Source organism: Ursus arctos, unplaced genomic scaffold, assembly GCF_023065955.2.
Source record: "Ursus arctos isolate Adak ecotype North America unplaced genomic scaffold, UrsArc2.0 scaffold_7, whole genome shotgun sequence".
NCBI classification, from domain to species: Eukaryota; Metazoa; Chordata; class Mammalia; order Carnivora; family Ursidae; genus Ursus; species Ursus arctos.
The window spans coordinates 24,550,294-24,566,204 of record NW_026623089.1 but is presented as its reverse complement, the minus strand read 5'-3'; the positions used below and the strand labels follow the sequence as shown (position 1 = coordinate 24,566,204).

General features: G+C 56.8%; 1 protein-coding gene across 1 annotated transcript in view; it reads right to left on the bottom strand.

Moving 5' to 3' along the window:
* The window catches only part of SH3PXD2A (SH3 and PX domains 2A), a 230,524-nt gene that overhangs the window by 83,194 nt on the left and 131,419 nt on the right, over positions 1–15,911 (bottom strand).

The following is a 15,911-nucleotide window of genomic DNA, read 5'->3' as shown; positions in this document are numbered from 1 at the left end:
AGCGCTTCCCTTCCCAATTCTTTGCTTGCTCATGCCCACTCAGACTTCCAGTCACGACTGAAATGTCACCTCCTCAGCGCGTCTTCCCCAACATCCTCCCCATCTCCTCCACTCCTCTGCATAATTGCAGATTTGTGTGATCCTTTGATTAAAGTCTGCCCCTGCCCTAGACCCCAGGCTCCCTGATGTCACACTGTGGCTTGACTCCTCCCATTACTTCCCCTGGGCCTGGTGTAGGTGTGGATACATATTGACTGTAGGCTGAATATTGAACAGATATGTCTTTCACCTAAAGGCTCAGGCTGGGAAACGGGATTCAGCAGCGGTGAGGGAGGGCACAGCACAACGCAAGGGTAACTGCGAGGCTAGGAATAGTAAGAACGGAGGTTGAGCTTCTGAGTGAGTACTGGCTTCAAATGTCGTTAATGGCAATAACTCAACACCTCCCAGCCTCCCTTAAGCTGCCCTGGACTACCCCAGGCTGGGGCCTGCCCGGCCCTGAAGCAAGGAATTAACCCAGGCTCAGATCAGGCTATTGCCCAAACACTGCCCTGGTTCCTGCCTTTGGCCCCTCCCACCACGCTTCCATTCACCAGTCCTCCGGAGTCACAGGCCTCTGAAATGCTGAAGGTTCCTTGAGTGCTTAGGAGAGGCTGGCTGGGGATCTAGAGGAAATGCCTTTATTTTCCCTGGGGGATCAAAGAAAATGCCAATTGCTGGACTTCGGTCTAAGTGAACTGGCCAGCTAGGTCAGCCAGTGGAGGAAGGAACAGCAGGTTAATAAGAAAGGGAGTCAACCTCATGGAGACTCCCCGAGATTCTGATTCTGGAGGTCTAGGGGGGTAGCCTGAGCTTCTGGGGAGTTAAGCACCAAAGTGATTTGCTTGCACAGCCAAGGGTGAGGGGTTCCAACTCTCCTAGGCTCCTAAGTTTTCTTAAGTTTGGGCTCAGACTCCAGTGATTCAGAAAGCTGGGGCTGAGGCCCAGGAACCTGCATTTCTGATACCTTCCCCCTACCTGCCCATCCTAGTTTGAGAACTCCCTTAGTGTTCCATGCTTCTTTCAGTCTTCACATCACACTAAGAGGAAGGTCCTATCACCCCCACTTTACATATGAAGAGAGAGGGTCAGCTGCTGCCCAAGGCCATCCAACCCAGGAAAGAGCAGCGGTACCTACACCCACCTGCAAGAACAGCAGCGGCAGGCTGGATGGGGTGGGGGGGTGGGGGACCTGCTAAATCTGTTGCTTCCAAAAGGAGTTAGGAAGGTGGGGAATTCCCATTCGCCCCCCCAACCCCAACCTGGCAATCCAGGCATGCTCATGTCCCTAGGACGGAAGGGAAGACCAGGAGAGACTGTGTCGCGGAGTGCCTGGCTGGGCTCCTTGAAGCTCAGCTGTGGGGAGAATTCTCAGTGAGGAGAGGAGAGCATTAGACGGTGGCTATGTCCTGCCCAGCCGACTTGCCACTCCCGGGGAGGAACTCATTTCTCAGGTTTTTTTGCCAAGTGAGGGAGGCCTGGGAAAGGAGCTGTCTCTCCCCGTCCCGCTATGTTCCTGCTGGCCCTGCAGGAGAAGTCCTCAGGACCAGTGACGACCCCAGCCTGCTGGCTGCCAGTGGTCCAGGAAGGGGTGGCTTCCTCATAGTGCCAGAGCCACCTTCCTCCTCTCTCATTTGTGCAGCTGCCCGCTGCCCAGGATTCGCTTTGAGCTTGTCAACAGCACCATGAAGAGAGGCAGGCAGGTCATTATCGGGTGACAGCGGAGCACACTGAGGCTTGGGAGTGGGAGAGGGGCATAATTCCCAGGGGCTGAGTGCCTCCTCTGTGCCGTGCCCAGGTCAGCAATCCTCAGCTTGGTTATTCAACAGGATCATCTGGGGAGCTGGTTACAAATTCAGACGTAGAGCCCCACCAGCCAACCACACTGTCTGCATCTCTGCCAAGTGCTGGCAGAGAACTCCACCCCTTCACTACAACCCTGACAGGTAGGCAGGAGTGGTACGAGGGGGCGCTGCAGTCCCTGTACCATCGTCTCCATCAGGACCCCGGCCGACCCTAAGAAACATTTCTGCTTCGTAAGAACGATGTGCTTGCAGTGCCAAAGATGTTTCCAGACAGATATCATCCCCCTCCCCCCACCCCTGCCGGCCTGTCCTTTAACCGAAGTTATTATAAGCCCCTCCCATCTGGACCCCCTGCCGGAGGTGTGGCTTCCACGGTTTACAGGTGAGGAGGGCAAAGCTTAGAAAAGCTGACAACTTGTTCAAGGTCACACGATGAGTAAGGGCGAGACTGGGATTGGGCACCGAGAACCCAGGCCTTGCCCTGGTGCTCAAATCCTCACATGCCAGTGCAAGGGAGGGGAGTCCGACCCCGAGAAGCACCCAGGTCAATGGAATGGAGGCTCCCTGGCAGTGGGGGTGGCCAGGCTGTCACGGAATAGCGGGAGTGGCCGGCACAGGAATCCTTCACAGGGCACCTGGCCTCCAGCCCAAGCAGACATGGCCCTAATAGGAAACTTCTTGCAGGTTTCTGGTGGGGCACCTTTGAGCAAAGCCGTTCTGTATTTTCAGCCGCTGAGCATGCTGAGAAGCAGCTGAGGTATCCAGTGGCTGGGACTCCCCCATCCCTCACGTATCAGGGCATGGGGGTTGGCGAGGCAGGGCCTGCCCACCTCCAGCTGCCCTGCAGTCAGTCCTGGCCTGGGCAGGACTGCAGGCCCTTCTGCTGGGGTTCAGCTCCCTAACAACTCAAGATCCCCTCCCACACTTCTCCTCCTTGCTCCAGTTCTTGCCCCCAGTGGGTGCTGATAGCCCCCACCCTGCCGGTGATTCCACTCGGGTAGGTCACAGTCTAGCCTCCTTCCAACTTGCTGCTGAATCACTATATTGCAGGGAGCCACAGGAAGCAGAAGGGGAGGGGAAGGCCACTCTCCCTCTAGTGCCGCCAGAAGCTAATGTAATTGCAAAGGCTCCCGGGCGGTATCCCTTCCATCAGGCCACTCAGCCTTCTCTGCAACTGGTACTGAGGATGACTAAGAGCCCAGGTACAGTGACCCAGCCCTTCCAGGCAGACTGGGACAGTAGGCCAGCCTCTGGTCCACAGGTCTGGCCCGGCTGGGGAGAGAGGGGTGGAGTTCCTCCAGCACAGCACCGTACCCCTCCCTTATCTCCACAGGGACTCCTGAGGCCTCTCCCATCCCCTCCCCCACAATCTCGGGATAGAAACAGTTCATCTCCTGGCCCTGCCTCAAGGATGAAGGGGACGGGTTCCTGAAGCAGACAGAGGCCAGTTCAGCCCTCTGCTACTTGCTAGCTGGGTGGCCATCTTGAGCCTCTGTTTCCCTTTCTGCAGAATGGGGATAATAACAATACCTTAAGATTTAGGCAAGATGAAATGTACAGTATGGGTAAAAGGGCTTGCGTAGTGCCAGGCCCAGAAAATGCCATAAAAATTGTCTTTGTTATTTGTCTTTCACATCTGGAACTGACCCCACCTCAGTTGCTACCCAAACGACAAAGGCCTGTTTAAACTTGGACCTCACCATGATGCTGGCAGCACAGTACCAAGCTGGGGCAAGTCCAGCCCCATTGTAGAGTTCTGGGTTTTTACAGACACAAAACAGGCCCTGCTCTCTGCCAAGCATGGTCCACCCAGGAAGAGCCCATTTCTACACACTGAATGTCCAAACAGGGCCCATCTGGCCACAACCACATTTTCAGGGAGACAATGACCCCTTGGAATTGGCATGCCTGGCTCACTTATCGGGTGCCTTTAACCTTCCAGAGTGGCCTACTCTCTGAGCCCCCAGCCACAAGACGGCACCCAGGTGGGTCAGCTTATTTTCTTCCCCCTTTTTTTCACTTTAATTCCCTTGGTGAGACATGCTGCTCTCCTTCTGCGAGCATTCTAGTGAAGGGGCTGGGTACTGGAAACAGCGAAGAGCACAAGGTCGGAGGCAGGGGGCAGGAAAGTCAATAATTCCTACCTGCTGGTCACCTATCTTTGCACACGCCTTCTGCTCTCGGCCCTCCCCTGAGAGTTCCTGGCACGCATGTGACCTTCAGTGCTCTGAAACAGGCAGGGGTGGTGGTGACCCCTTTTATGAATGGGAAGACTGAGCTCCCGACAGCTTCCCTGGTTTGCCCGGCCTCCCGAAGCTGAAGGGACATTCCTGAGGGGGAACTTTCCACCCTGAAGCCCACCGGGGAGCGGGCTGCGAAAAGGGCGTGCTCCAGCAGCAGGGGCAGGCTCTTGCTGGGGAAAGGAGGTGGCTGTCCTGCCAGTCAGGGATCCCGGGGTGGGAGAGCCGCAGAGGGTGTGGCCAGGCCAGCTCTGTGGAAGGATGCTGAGTCCCTGCCAGGTGGAACTCTGAGTCCTCTGCTGCCACCCCCCGCCCCCCATCAGAGAGTGCCCTGGCAGAGGACAACACACATGCGGGCAACTTCCAGCTGATGTTCTCACCCTCCTGTCTGCTGGCTGACATTGGCCACTCGGCCCAGGACGCCCATCTGCAGGGCCGGCTGATGCTTGAAACTGCTCAAGAGGCCTGCTGGCTGGCCAGACGGCTGGCTGTGGGTGACCTTGAGAGCCCAGTGGTCTCTCAGGGGACCTGGGTGGGGCCTGGACTACGGGGGCTGGAGTGAGGGTATGCAGCCTCGGCCAGGGCAGGGACACGGAGCCCTTGAGATGTGGAACAATGATCTTGACTGCCATTATCCGCCACTAAGCATGTTTTCAGCTCCTGCCACAGGCTGCTCGTGAAGGCCTGTGCAGGGGCAGGAGAAATAGGACCTGCTCTGGCCTGTGAGTTTAGGGCGAAGTTGGGGGAATAGAACTAACCAGCACAGTGAGAAACCTAACATTCTGAGACATTCCAGGAGGCACAGGAGTGGTTACATTCCAAGTGCAGAAAAAAGAGAGATCCCGGGGCCGCAAAATATCTTAAGACAGGCTTCCAGGAGCAGTAGTCAAGCTTTGAGCTGAACCTTGAAGGATCAGGGGTATTTAGATCCATGGAGAGTAGAGGGTGGAAGGTTCTAGAACAGGAACAAGCAGCTCCGAACAGAAGGCGTTGAACCTGGGAGGGCGGGTAAGCAGATGATGGACAGGCAGGGAAAAGCCAGGCTGGCGGAGGTGGGGGAGAAGGTGTGGGGGGTGGTTGATGTCCCTCCGTGAAATCCAGAAGATTTCCGAGTCAGGGAGGGACGTGGTCAGAGTGTGACTGGAGGAAGAGTTTTGTTAGGAGGTGAGGCAGATGGTGAGGGGGCGGGACGGGAGAGAGCTAATGCCAAGTCTGGCACTGACATCTACAGACCCCCGGTTCTGGGCCCAGCTCTGCCCCAGAGGCTGGTGCACCTGGGCAAGCCGCTTCAAACTAACCCCTTTCAAATGATAAGCTGTGACCCCTTGGTGAGTTCTGAAATCAACTTAGCGTGTCCCAATAAGCATTTTAAAAAGATAGACGAGACAGTGGCGTCCGTCATGGTGAGGTCAGTATTGCCTTGTGAAACATGTTTCAGATGTCCACCTATTTACTTATCTGTCTGTACTGGGTTGTGATGAGAAATTTGTTACTGTGGCAGAAAAATTTTTAAAAACACCGACCAGTGAACGCTCAGGGCCTGTCTCCCCAGCTCTCACGTGAGGGTATCCCAGGTGCCCTCTCAGCCTGTTAATTCTCTGTGGAACCAGTCCAGTGGGGCAGAGCATGCTGGTCCAGAAGCTGAGGGAGGGGGTCTGAGCAAAGGGGCTTCAGGTCAGGAGAGGTCGGGAGAAGGCTGGGGGATTTTCCCACCCCGCTTAGCCCCTTGCTGGCTCTCTGTTCTGGCTTTTCAGAGCCTTTGCACGGAATGGTCCTGTGGGGCAGCGACCTCCAGGGAAGACAGACAGAGGGGCCATGAATGCTGTTCTTTGCCCCCATTTGTGCCCTGATGTAAACTGTGGCACTGAGGGCCCTTGTGTCCAACAAGAATCTGTCCTTTCTCCACAGGATGTGTTTTCCAGGGTCCTGAGAATGGGCCCCATTGTGGCCATGTGGACAGTCCAGAGAGGCCGGAATTCCTACCCTGGGCGAGAAAGCTGAATTCCTGGGGAGGGAAAGGGTCTCAGGCCCCCCCAGGCTGAGTCCCAGAGAGGCCCATGCCAGGGCTATGGCACACACCCCAGAAACCTCCCAGGCCTTGTGCTTATCTGCCGAACATCCCAGAGCGTCTCTGCCGCTGCTCCATCCACAGCAAAAAGACAAAGCCCTGTCTGTCTGTCTCCTCTGACTGGACTCACCAGTCTGGGCAAAGGCCCTGCGCGTGCTGCCAGCCCGGGGACGGCTCCACTGTGCCCAGGCCTCAGAGCAGAGGGTTAAGAGTGTGTGTGGGGTGGAGCCTGGTTCAGCCACTTGCCACTTTGTGACACAGGCAAGTTACTTAACCTGTCTGGACTTTCAGTTGTCAGAGGGAGATAGAACTATCCTGCCTTTGTGGTGGGGATGACCTGAGATCATGTGCAAAGCTCACATGTGTCAAGAACCCTGGCCAAGAGCCTGGCTTCACAGCAGCGGCTCTACTGAGTGCGGATGGCGGCCAGGATATAGGAATTGCTAGCTGGCCCATTCTCGCGGGTATGGACTTCATAAGGATCTGGCCCCATCGCCCAGGGGGCCAGCTCGGGACCCTAAAAACAACGGGCCTGGGTTTCCACTTGTGTGCATGCCAAGAAGTCCCACCTTGACGGTGACTGACCAGCAGTCTGTGGGGGAGGGGGAGGCTGGGGTGCAGGCACAGAGCTGGTCTCCTAGAGGGAGACGAGGCTGCTTAGCCCTCTGGCCGCAGAGGCTGCCTGAGCTCCTGCCCTCTATGCTGCCTGGCCTTGGGTCTCCCTGGACTTCTGGAAGGGGCAGTGACAAAATGCTGTGCTGGGGTTCAGTTGCAAAGTTCCTGGAGAGAAGGGCGGAGAGGGTCTTCCATGTGTGTAGGCCTTCCCGGTCTCTCTCCAAGTACATTTGTCTGTCTGTCTGTCCACCGACCCACCCATGTCTTAACTGAGGGGCTGCTGAGACCCAACTCAGTCTTGTGTCTGAGCAGAAGGGTGGTGGGGAAGACAGTTCTGCCCTCACAGAGCACACTGTCTAGTTGGGAGTGACAAGACAAACACACAGGAAGAGAAAACATACAGTCACTTTGTGATCTGATATCCCAGTCAAAAGGATTTGTTGTATAGGAATTTCCTGGGAAGGGGAGGTCAGAGCGGTCCAGGGCAGTTGGAAGGGCCGTCTAGAAGAGGGGGCTCTAGGGCTACCCTTGAAAGATGAATACTAGAAAGAGTAGAGGCAGGAAGGAGGTTTGGGGTGGAAGGGGTGAGATGAGCAAAGGGGCAGGGGCAGGAACAGATACGGGATCTTGTGTGTGCGTGTGTGCGTGTGTGTGCGTGTGCATGCATTGGCGTGTGCTCATGTGTGCTAGGAGCAGAGGGTGAGGAGACCTCAGGGAGGCTGTCTGCCTCAGGCGGGGGCAGGTAGGACCTGCAGCTGGGGCTGGACTCCAGTGAAGACACGTGGCTGAGACTTTAGAAGACACTTGGTGGGAGAAACCCAGGGGTGATGTGTGTAACAAAAGGTTTTCCCCAGGAAGGCGGCAGCGCCAGCCCCGTGACCTAGAGTCTGGTTTCCACCTGGTTCTGCTTTTCCCTGGGTAGCCCGTGGTATGGGCACTTGTTTCAGGGGACAGAGAAGACCGCTTCGCTCCCCCCATCACAGAGGCCCCTTTTGCAGAAGTGTGCCTGGTGTGTGTGTGTGTGTGTGTGTGTGTGTGTGTTTGTGGTACACACTGGGGCCTCAATGCTAGCAGACCTCCAGGTTGGCCCTTGGTTGCAGGCCGCTTGCTCCCCAGCCCTGGCCTAACTTCAGGCTGGGCCAAGGGCTCTCTGCTTCCCATGGACACCCAGGAGCCTGTCCAAGGCCCATCCGCGCTTACTCCCACCTTAGCGTCCGTGGGCAAGAACGCCTGCAGCAGGGCCCCAGGCTTCTCCCGGCTCTAGCTCCCAGCACCACCCAGGAGGGCCTCGGCTCCTGGGGCTCCCACGGTGGCCTCTTACAGCGAGAGATTCTCCCGGCACTAGCTCCCAGCACCACCCAGGAGGGCCTCGGCTCCTGGGGCTCCCACGGTGGCCTCTTACAGCGAGAGATTCTCCCGGCACTAGCTCCCAGCACCACCCAGGAGGGCCTCGGCTCTTGGGGCTCCCACGGTGGCCTCTTACAGCGAGAGAACCGTGCGTCTCCCCAGCCTTTCTCGAACTCCACATCACAAACACGCAAGCACTGGGCACCTGGACAGGCCAGGCCCCTTGACACCTCCTTGCTGTTGTTTCTGAGGCAGGTGCTTTAGGCCCATTTTACAGGGGAGGCTCAGACAGGTTAAGTAACTGCCCGGAGCCACACAGCGAGCAGTGGGGAAGCAGGGCTGTTTGGGCTTGTGGCCTCCTCACGTGCCCTCCCACCCTTTCCAGTGTTTCACGTCATTCCAGCTCAAAAAGCTCATTCTGATTCTGACCCCCCCATGGCACTGAGTGTCCCAGTTCTGTCCCCGACACCTAGTGCTGCCCCACCTCGAGCTGCCCAATAGAATGGTGATCACCGACAGACATGGCCTCCACCTACACTGGCCAATCTGGCAGCCACTGCCATTGTGTCTGTCCAGCACTTGAGACGTGGCTAGTATGACCCAAGAACTGAATTCTTAATCTGACTTAATAAAAATTATAATTTAGATAGCCACAGTGCATTGCCTGGTGCATTGGACGGTGCGGCCTAGACCACTGAGCCGAACGTGTCTAGTGCGGGAGATGTACGTGTGCGGCGGCCTGGCTTCAAATCCCAGTGCTGCCAGATCATTCGAGGGTCTCTGTCTTCGTGTCCACTCTGTGAAGTGAAGAGAGTAGCACCTGCCTAACTGGATTGCTGGGGGACGAAAGAAGCCGGTGCCTGTGCAGCAGCCGGTGTGGGGCAGGCCGCACGAAGGCAAGAATGCCCGAGCCCCCCGCACCCCGGTCACAGGGCCCTGCACAGGCGCCGTGGCTCGGGGTGGGGAAGGAGCAGCTTGGGAAGGATGTGGCCTGGCTGCTCCTAGGGGGGTGGGCCAAAGCTTGGGGTGTCGTTGAGAGACGAAGAGACCCAGGCTCGGGGAGGGGGGGGTAAAGCCACTTCGCCAAGACCACGTGGCTGGCGGGTGGCAGAGCTGAGTGGTTCGAGCCCCCTCTATGTGACTATTAGGTTTTCCTATTCCCCAGGCAGCCCGGCCGCTGCCAGGCATGGGCCCCCCTCACAGCTGGACTGCGCGGTGCTGGTCCATGAAGGGCAGGCGGCTGCCACACTCCGAGCCGCAGGCGCCGGGAATGCAGGACGAAGGGCTCTGGGCCCGGGGAACTTGGATGCTCCGGGCCAACCTGGGCCCACGGTAGGCTGGGCGCTTCCCAAGGGCACTGCCTCCACTACCGCCTCCCTGAGCAGCACGTGAGACAGGGGGTCGACCCAGGAGTCTCGAAAGATACCAAACAGGCCGCCCAGCGTGGGGGGTGGGCACAAGACCGGGGTTCCAGGTTCAACTCTATCTGAACCAGAGCATGACCTGGGGGATGGCACTCTCTCTGTGCCTTGGTCTCCTTTTTCTTTCTTTCTTTCTTTCTTTCTTTCTTTCTTTCTTTCTTTCTTTCTTTCTTTCTTTCTTTCTCTTTCTTTCTTTCTTTCTTTCTCTTTCTTTCTTTCTTTCTTTCTTCTTAAAGATTTTATTTATTTGAGACAGAGAGAGAGAATGAGCAATGCGGAGGGGCAGAGGGAGAGAGAGAGAGAGAGAAGCAGACTCCCTGCTGAGCAGGAAGCCTGATGTGGGGCTTGATCCCAGGACCTGGAGATCATGACCTGAGCCGAAGGCAGACGCTTAGTTTAACCGACTGAGCCACCCAGGCGCCCCTGTGCCTTGGTCTCCTTGACTGAAAGACTCAAGGACTGGGCCCCTCTTAACTAGCTCCAGGCCCCAGAGAGGCCCACACACCACGTGCCACAGGAGGGGCCAGCCGGGAGCCCCAGATACCAGCGTCCTGCTCCAGCCCTCCTACCAGCACAGCCTGTGCTCTCTCCTCTGGGTCAGCCCTGGGCCACCACCTTCATCCTCTGCTGTGTTTCAGGCCAAGAAGTCCTCTGTGGCCTGGAGCAGGCCTAAGCCCTTGGCCCCCAAGGCATGGAGGGAAATGGGGAGGGGAGGGGGGGTGAGTGAGGCCTTGACAGGCATCACCACTGAGCAACCCTCCCACACTGAGTGCACCCTTCTGTCCCAAAGATCTGTATGTGCTGGGGTGGGGGTGCTATTACTGCTATTGTTATTATATTGCAATTGACAAGAATAGTACTTTTTCAAGTATTTACATTAGACCAGCTACCAAACTAAGCCCTTGACACATACCATCAGCTCATTTTATCCTCACAACACTCCTATGTAGTAGATTCTCTTATTTCTTCCATGTTACGGAAGAGAAATGGAGGATCAGAGAGGGCATGTAACTTGCCCAAAGTAACACAGCTAGTGACCCCAAGCTGTCTTAGTCTAGTGCTCCAATCATTTACCACCTTGTGGCTGATAAGGACACCTGTAAAATCCAGATATGCTAAATTAGGAGTAAGTGGGAAAAAGGTAAGATGGAGGCAAGGACTCAGGGCCAGAAATATCAAACATCATCATCGAGCTGTAGACACTTTCTTGGGGAGGTTACAACTTCAGCTCTCATGTGAGGAAGGGGACCCCGGCTGTGACACGTGGTGCAGTGTCCCTGACCACCCACTCAGGGAGGGAGTGGTTTCTGACTCTAACGGCCTATCCAGAGCGCCCTGGCTGAGAGTTTCCCCGGGCACCTTCTTGGAGGCTCTCACGGAACAGAGCCTCCAGCAGGCCCAAGGACAGCCCGGCCTCACCCAAGGGCAGGTCTGACCGTCGCCAGAGGGGCTGTTTCTGTCAGCAGAGTTGTCAGGAATTCTGGGAACAGTGACACTGGCTTGATGCTGTCCCAGGCTCTGCCTGCCTCTGACTTTCTCTCCTCCCCGTCCTCACCTCCTAATGTCACTTCTGACACCCCAGAATTCGGCCTGGCATGGCACCCTCTTTTCCTTTGCAGCTCTTACGTTACTACGATGTCTCTGCTGTCTCCTCACCCAGGGTGAGGCATGGCAGGTGTTTGCTGAAGGCACCAATGCCCTGACTACGGGCACCTGGCTCGGGGCTCCCGGGGGTTCTGAGGGGCTGGCAAGAGCTCTGGCGTTATCCTGAGCTGGCCTCCGGGTAGACCCTGGGTCTCTGCCCTCCACTCTGTTTCCCTGGGTAAAGCCCAGTGGAAGTGCTGCTTCCTCCAGGGGGTCCTCCTTGAGGATTACAGGTGGGTCAGCACATGTGGATGTTAGTGTGTATAAAATGCCCAAGTACTTGGACAGTCTCCACGTGCAGAGTTCACCCTGATGGCTCAGTGCGTTTCCCCTCCATTGGGAGGATGGCCTTGGCATCCTGGGCTCCGTCCCCTGGCTGTGACGTCACGCAGGGTTGCCTTGGAAACTACTGGGCCAGCACAGCGAGGCTGCAGGCTCTCCCTGACAGGCTGCATTCTGCTGCAGGTGCGTTGCCGCCTCACATGTGTCTTGCCCTCCCCGCCCGGACCACAGCGCCACACCGCCTCCTTCGCCTGGCTCCCCTGTGGGCCCAAGTCTGAGAACAAGGGCACGCGTGTGCTTAGGAAGGGCCACCGATAAGATGCTAGCTCAGTAGGGAGCTGAGATCTGAACCCAGTGCCGGCTGACTCCTAAGCCGGTACTTGGAACCGTCAGGATACTGATCTTTCTACCCTTCCTGTCTGTCAGCCTTCCCAGTCTTCTCACCCTCCTGCTCAGAAGCCTTCAAGCCAGCACTCCCAGGCCTCCATCAGCACAGGCTCTCTCCCTCCCCATCTGTCTCTGAGGCCTCCCCCAGGTGGAGGTCAGGCTTCCCCCGCTTCCCTGCACACTCCCACCCTCAAAGGTCTCGCTCCTTCTCCAAGCTCCTCCTGCACTCTAGGCCGGTGCGTCTCCATTGGGCCTGCTTGACCACTCACGCTCACTGACCATCAGGCGCACTGGTCAGCCCTGCCCTCCTGGGGAGAGGACCACGGGGGGCTGACCCCTCCACGCAGGACTTCCTGAGAGCCTCGGCCAGTACAACGTTGGGCCAGTCCAGTCTCCACACTCTTATGATGTAACTCAGGGCCTGGTGACAAAGGGCCTCAGCCCCAGACCCCCAGGCTGGGGTGGGTCAGTCAACGAGCATTTGCAAGCACCCACTGCATGCCAGCCAGGCCCTGGAGTCTCAGCGTTGACTGAAACAGACTCATCCCCTGCCCTAGGGAGGGCAGTAAACAACCGAATGAGACAAACTGGGTTAAGAGTCATGAAGAAAAGGCAAAGGTTGCAGAGAGGGAGAGAAAGGGCGGTCTCTCTGAGGAGGTGAGGATTCTAGGAGAATGTGAGGACCAGATGGAATGGAGGGCGGGCTTCAGGCTGGGGACAGGGAGGGACCCAGGCCTCCCAGGCCACCGAAAACCTGCTTGGAAGTCATCCTAAGCACCACAGAAAGCCATGGCAGTGTTAGCTTACTCGAGCCCCTTGGAAAGCCCTCTCTGGCTGCTCTCTGGAGGTGGATAGGGGAGGGGGGAGCAGGAGAGCTAGATGAAGAAGCCTCAGTGGGTGCTTAAAAGCCCAGCACCCCTGCCCTTGGGTGGGACCACCAGTCGCTGTCAGCTCCCAGAGCTGCCTATGGGATGAGGCCCCAGTGGCCCACAGGGCATCTGGTTGATCAGACACTACTCATGGCTGCCTTCCCTGCCCTGCCTAACTTCACTCCCTTACTGGCATCTCCCGGTATCACCTCCCAAATAAACTCTGTCTGGCCTCAGATCACCCCCAGACCTCCTTCTGCAGTTTTCTACACTGACACCTGTCTCTCCCTGTCTCCAGCATAAAGTATCCGCACCCCCCCAACTTCCCCACCAAGATCCTCATAGCCTGCTGGACCTGGCACATGACCAACACATAGTGGGGGCTTTATCCAAACCTGCCAACATGGGGATAACCCACGTCCTCTGTCCTCCGGCTTGCAAGGGGGCTGCCTGCGGTGCCACAGGTCTCCACGAGGCTCTGACCAGTAAGACAGCCTCACAGGTGCCCTCTCTTGCACAGGGTGGGGGCAGAGCACTCCCTGTCATTAACCGTAATTCTCTGGCTTGCAGGCATAGCCTTCTCTGACCAGGAGCCTGCTTCTGCGTAATTAGACCCGACCTGACCAGTCCAGCGCCCACTTCCCTGGCCATTCAGGGCCGCCAGCCCCTCCTCGCAGCTCAACAGACAGGCTTGGATTCAGGTCTCCGCAAAGGTTCAGGTCAGGCCTCCAGGTGCCCTTCCGTGCACCGGCATGCGGGATGCTCTGGCAATCAGCTGCGGAAGTTTCCGAGAGCCAGAAGGAACACTGGACTCTGAGTCGAACAACGCGGTGCTAGCCCAGTTTCTCCGGGTGACCTCGGGCAAACCATAGCCTCCCCCCCAACCCTGCAGAACCTGCCAGGGCAACATGAGGGCAGGGCGGGAGGGTGTGTGAAGGCTGGAGCTAGGGGCAACCCTCCCCTCCTGCCTCTTGGTGGGATGCAACCCGATGGCAGAGGCTAGTCAGAGGGCTCCAGAAACTGCCAACTCACGCGGCTGTGCGCTGAGCGGTGAGCCTTGTGCGGCCACTGGCTAGCCAGGCCTCCGGCTCCTCCCTCAGCACGTAGCAGCCCCTCAGCAATGGCCATGGTAGTAACAGGTCCCATGGATTCTGAGCACGTGCCAGGCAGTGTGCTGAACACTTGGCGAGCTTTACTGAGGGTGCGAGCCAGGCTCTCCCCCCGCCTGCTGGGTTCTCACCGTCTCCGCCACGCATCGGCTTTGCAAGTCACATGACCTCCCTTTGCCTTAGTGGGTTTAACCGGAAATTGGGGGAAATACCGGTGCCCACCTCATGGACAGATGGGAAAATTAAATGAGCTAAAACATGTACATGGCTTTCTGCTAAACACCTGGGCTGCCTGCAGGTCCCCCCGGTGGAGAGTCGCGCATCTCTGGCTTAGCCCCTAGGTCTGTTGCCTGGGCCCACCGGCCTTCCCAGATGCCCTGTGGGGCCAGACTGTGTGTGGACTTCCTGGGGATGGGGGTGAAGTGCACCCTCAGCCCTCCACCCCAGGCCCCCATTCAACGGCCAGTGCAACTCAGGGCAGCCGCGAGAAGGTGAAGCAGGCCTTGCCCATGGGCTACCGAGCGATTGGTGCAAAGGCCAAAGCAGTTGGAACCACCAGAAGGTCTAGGAATCAGAGCAGCACACGGCTGAGGAAAGAACCCAGTCTCCAGGGACACACATCTCCTCTTCCCAGACAGGAGCAGAGGGAAGGGATGATAATGGGGCTCCTTTTCGGGAAGAACTAAAAACCTCCCTCTGGGCTCTTTTAAGGGTTATGTAAAAGTTCTAAAACTGGACTGCACAACTCTGGAAGCTTACGAATCGTCATCGGATTAATGGTACACTTGGAACGAGTGATTTTTGTTTTATGTCAGTTATATCTCAATAAGGCTGTTTGAAAATAAATTCTCCCACCTAGCCTCAGGTAGCGAGCGCCTTGGGCTGTGGGTCCTGGGGTGGGGCAAGGGGAAGGGGGCGCCCATGAACTCAGGGTTCCTCATGTGATAAATGGGCCACATGATAGAGAGAGGGCGAGAAGAGCTTAAGGGCTTGGGTTGATGCTGGGGTCACAGCTGGGCCCAAGGAAGGCCAAAATCAGGTATCAGTCTAGGCAGCACCTGGCTTCCCCTTCAGGAAGACAGAGTGAGCTGGTTTTGGAAGCAAGCCAGAGATCCGAGCCACAGCAGGAAGGCCCTCCTGGGAGCTCTGGAGGCTGGTGGTGGGATCTCCGGGAGGGCACCCTGGACCGGCCCTGGGCTCCTGACCCTTGTATCTTCTCAAGGATGTGGGCTGACAAGAAGCCTGGGTTCCCCTTGTAGAGTCCCCACATATGGAAAGTGCCCTCAGCTGTACCTTCAACTGCCCCCATCTGTGACCACAGCAACCATGGGGTCTTGAGTCAACTATTCTGCCCTCTGGTCAGATAAAGGGTCCCATCTGGCAGTTTGGGACTAGTCACCCTGGCCATGGCCCACGTGCTTCTCTCCATTACACACCCCTGTGTGGTAAGCTGGGCGCATATCTGAAGTTGGAAGGGCTTGAATCCAGCCTCTGACACTTACTAGCTGAGAGGTAACTTAACCAACATGAGCCTAGGCTTCCTCATCTACAAAAAGGAGGCATAAATCTCACAGAATTATACTGATGGTTAAACAAGATCATGCTCAAGGACCCAGCACAGTTTTTGGCATTATCAGCCAAATCTACGGGCATCTGCCCCGATACTGGCAACTGTAATGCCCAATGTTTCCACAAGGTGGAGCCATATACACACAGATCCCAAGTACTAAGTCACCCAAAGTTAAGCGGTGCCTAAACTCCAACCTACAGGGTTTGTGAAAGGGAAGAGTCAGTCACATGACCTACAGAATGCTTGTCTCTTCCACATGGGACCGTGTCTATGCGTGTCTTTCCTTCCCACAGCCATCAGCTACCCCTGCAGATTCCGGTTGCTACATGCTTGAACTCTTGCAATAGCCAGCAGGTCCTGATAAGATCACAGAATGTCAGAGCTGGGGGGGACCCTAGAAAACCCCAAATTTTGCTCCATCACCTCATGCTGAAATATAGAAAGGGTTAATCACTGTCTAAGGTCACCCACTGGACACTGGATGCCTCAGGCCCAATTCCTTTGGCCCAGCACTA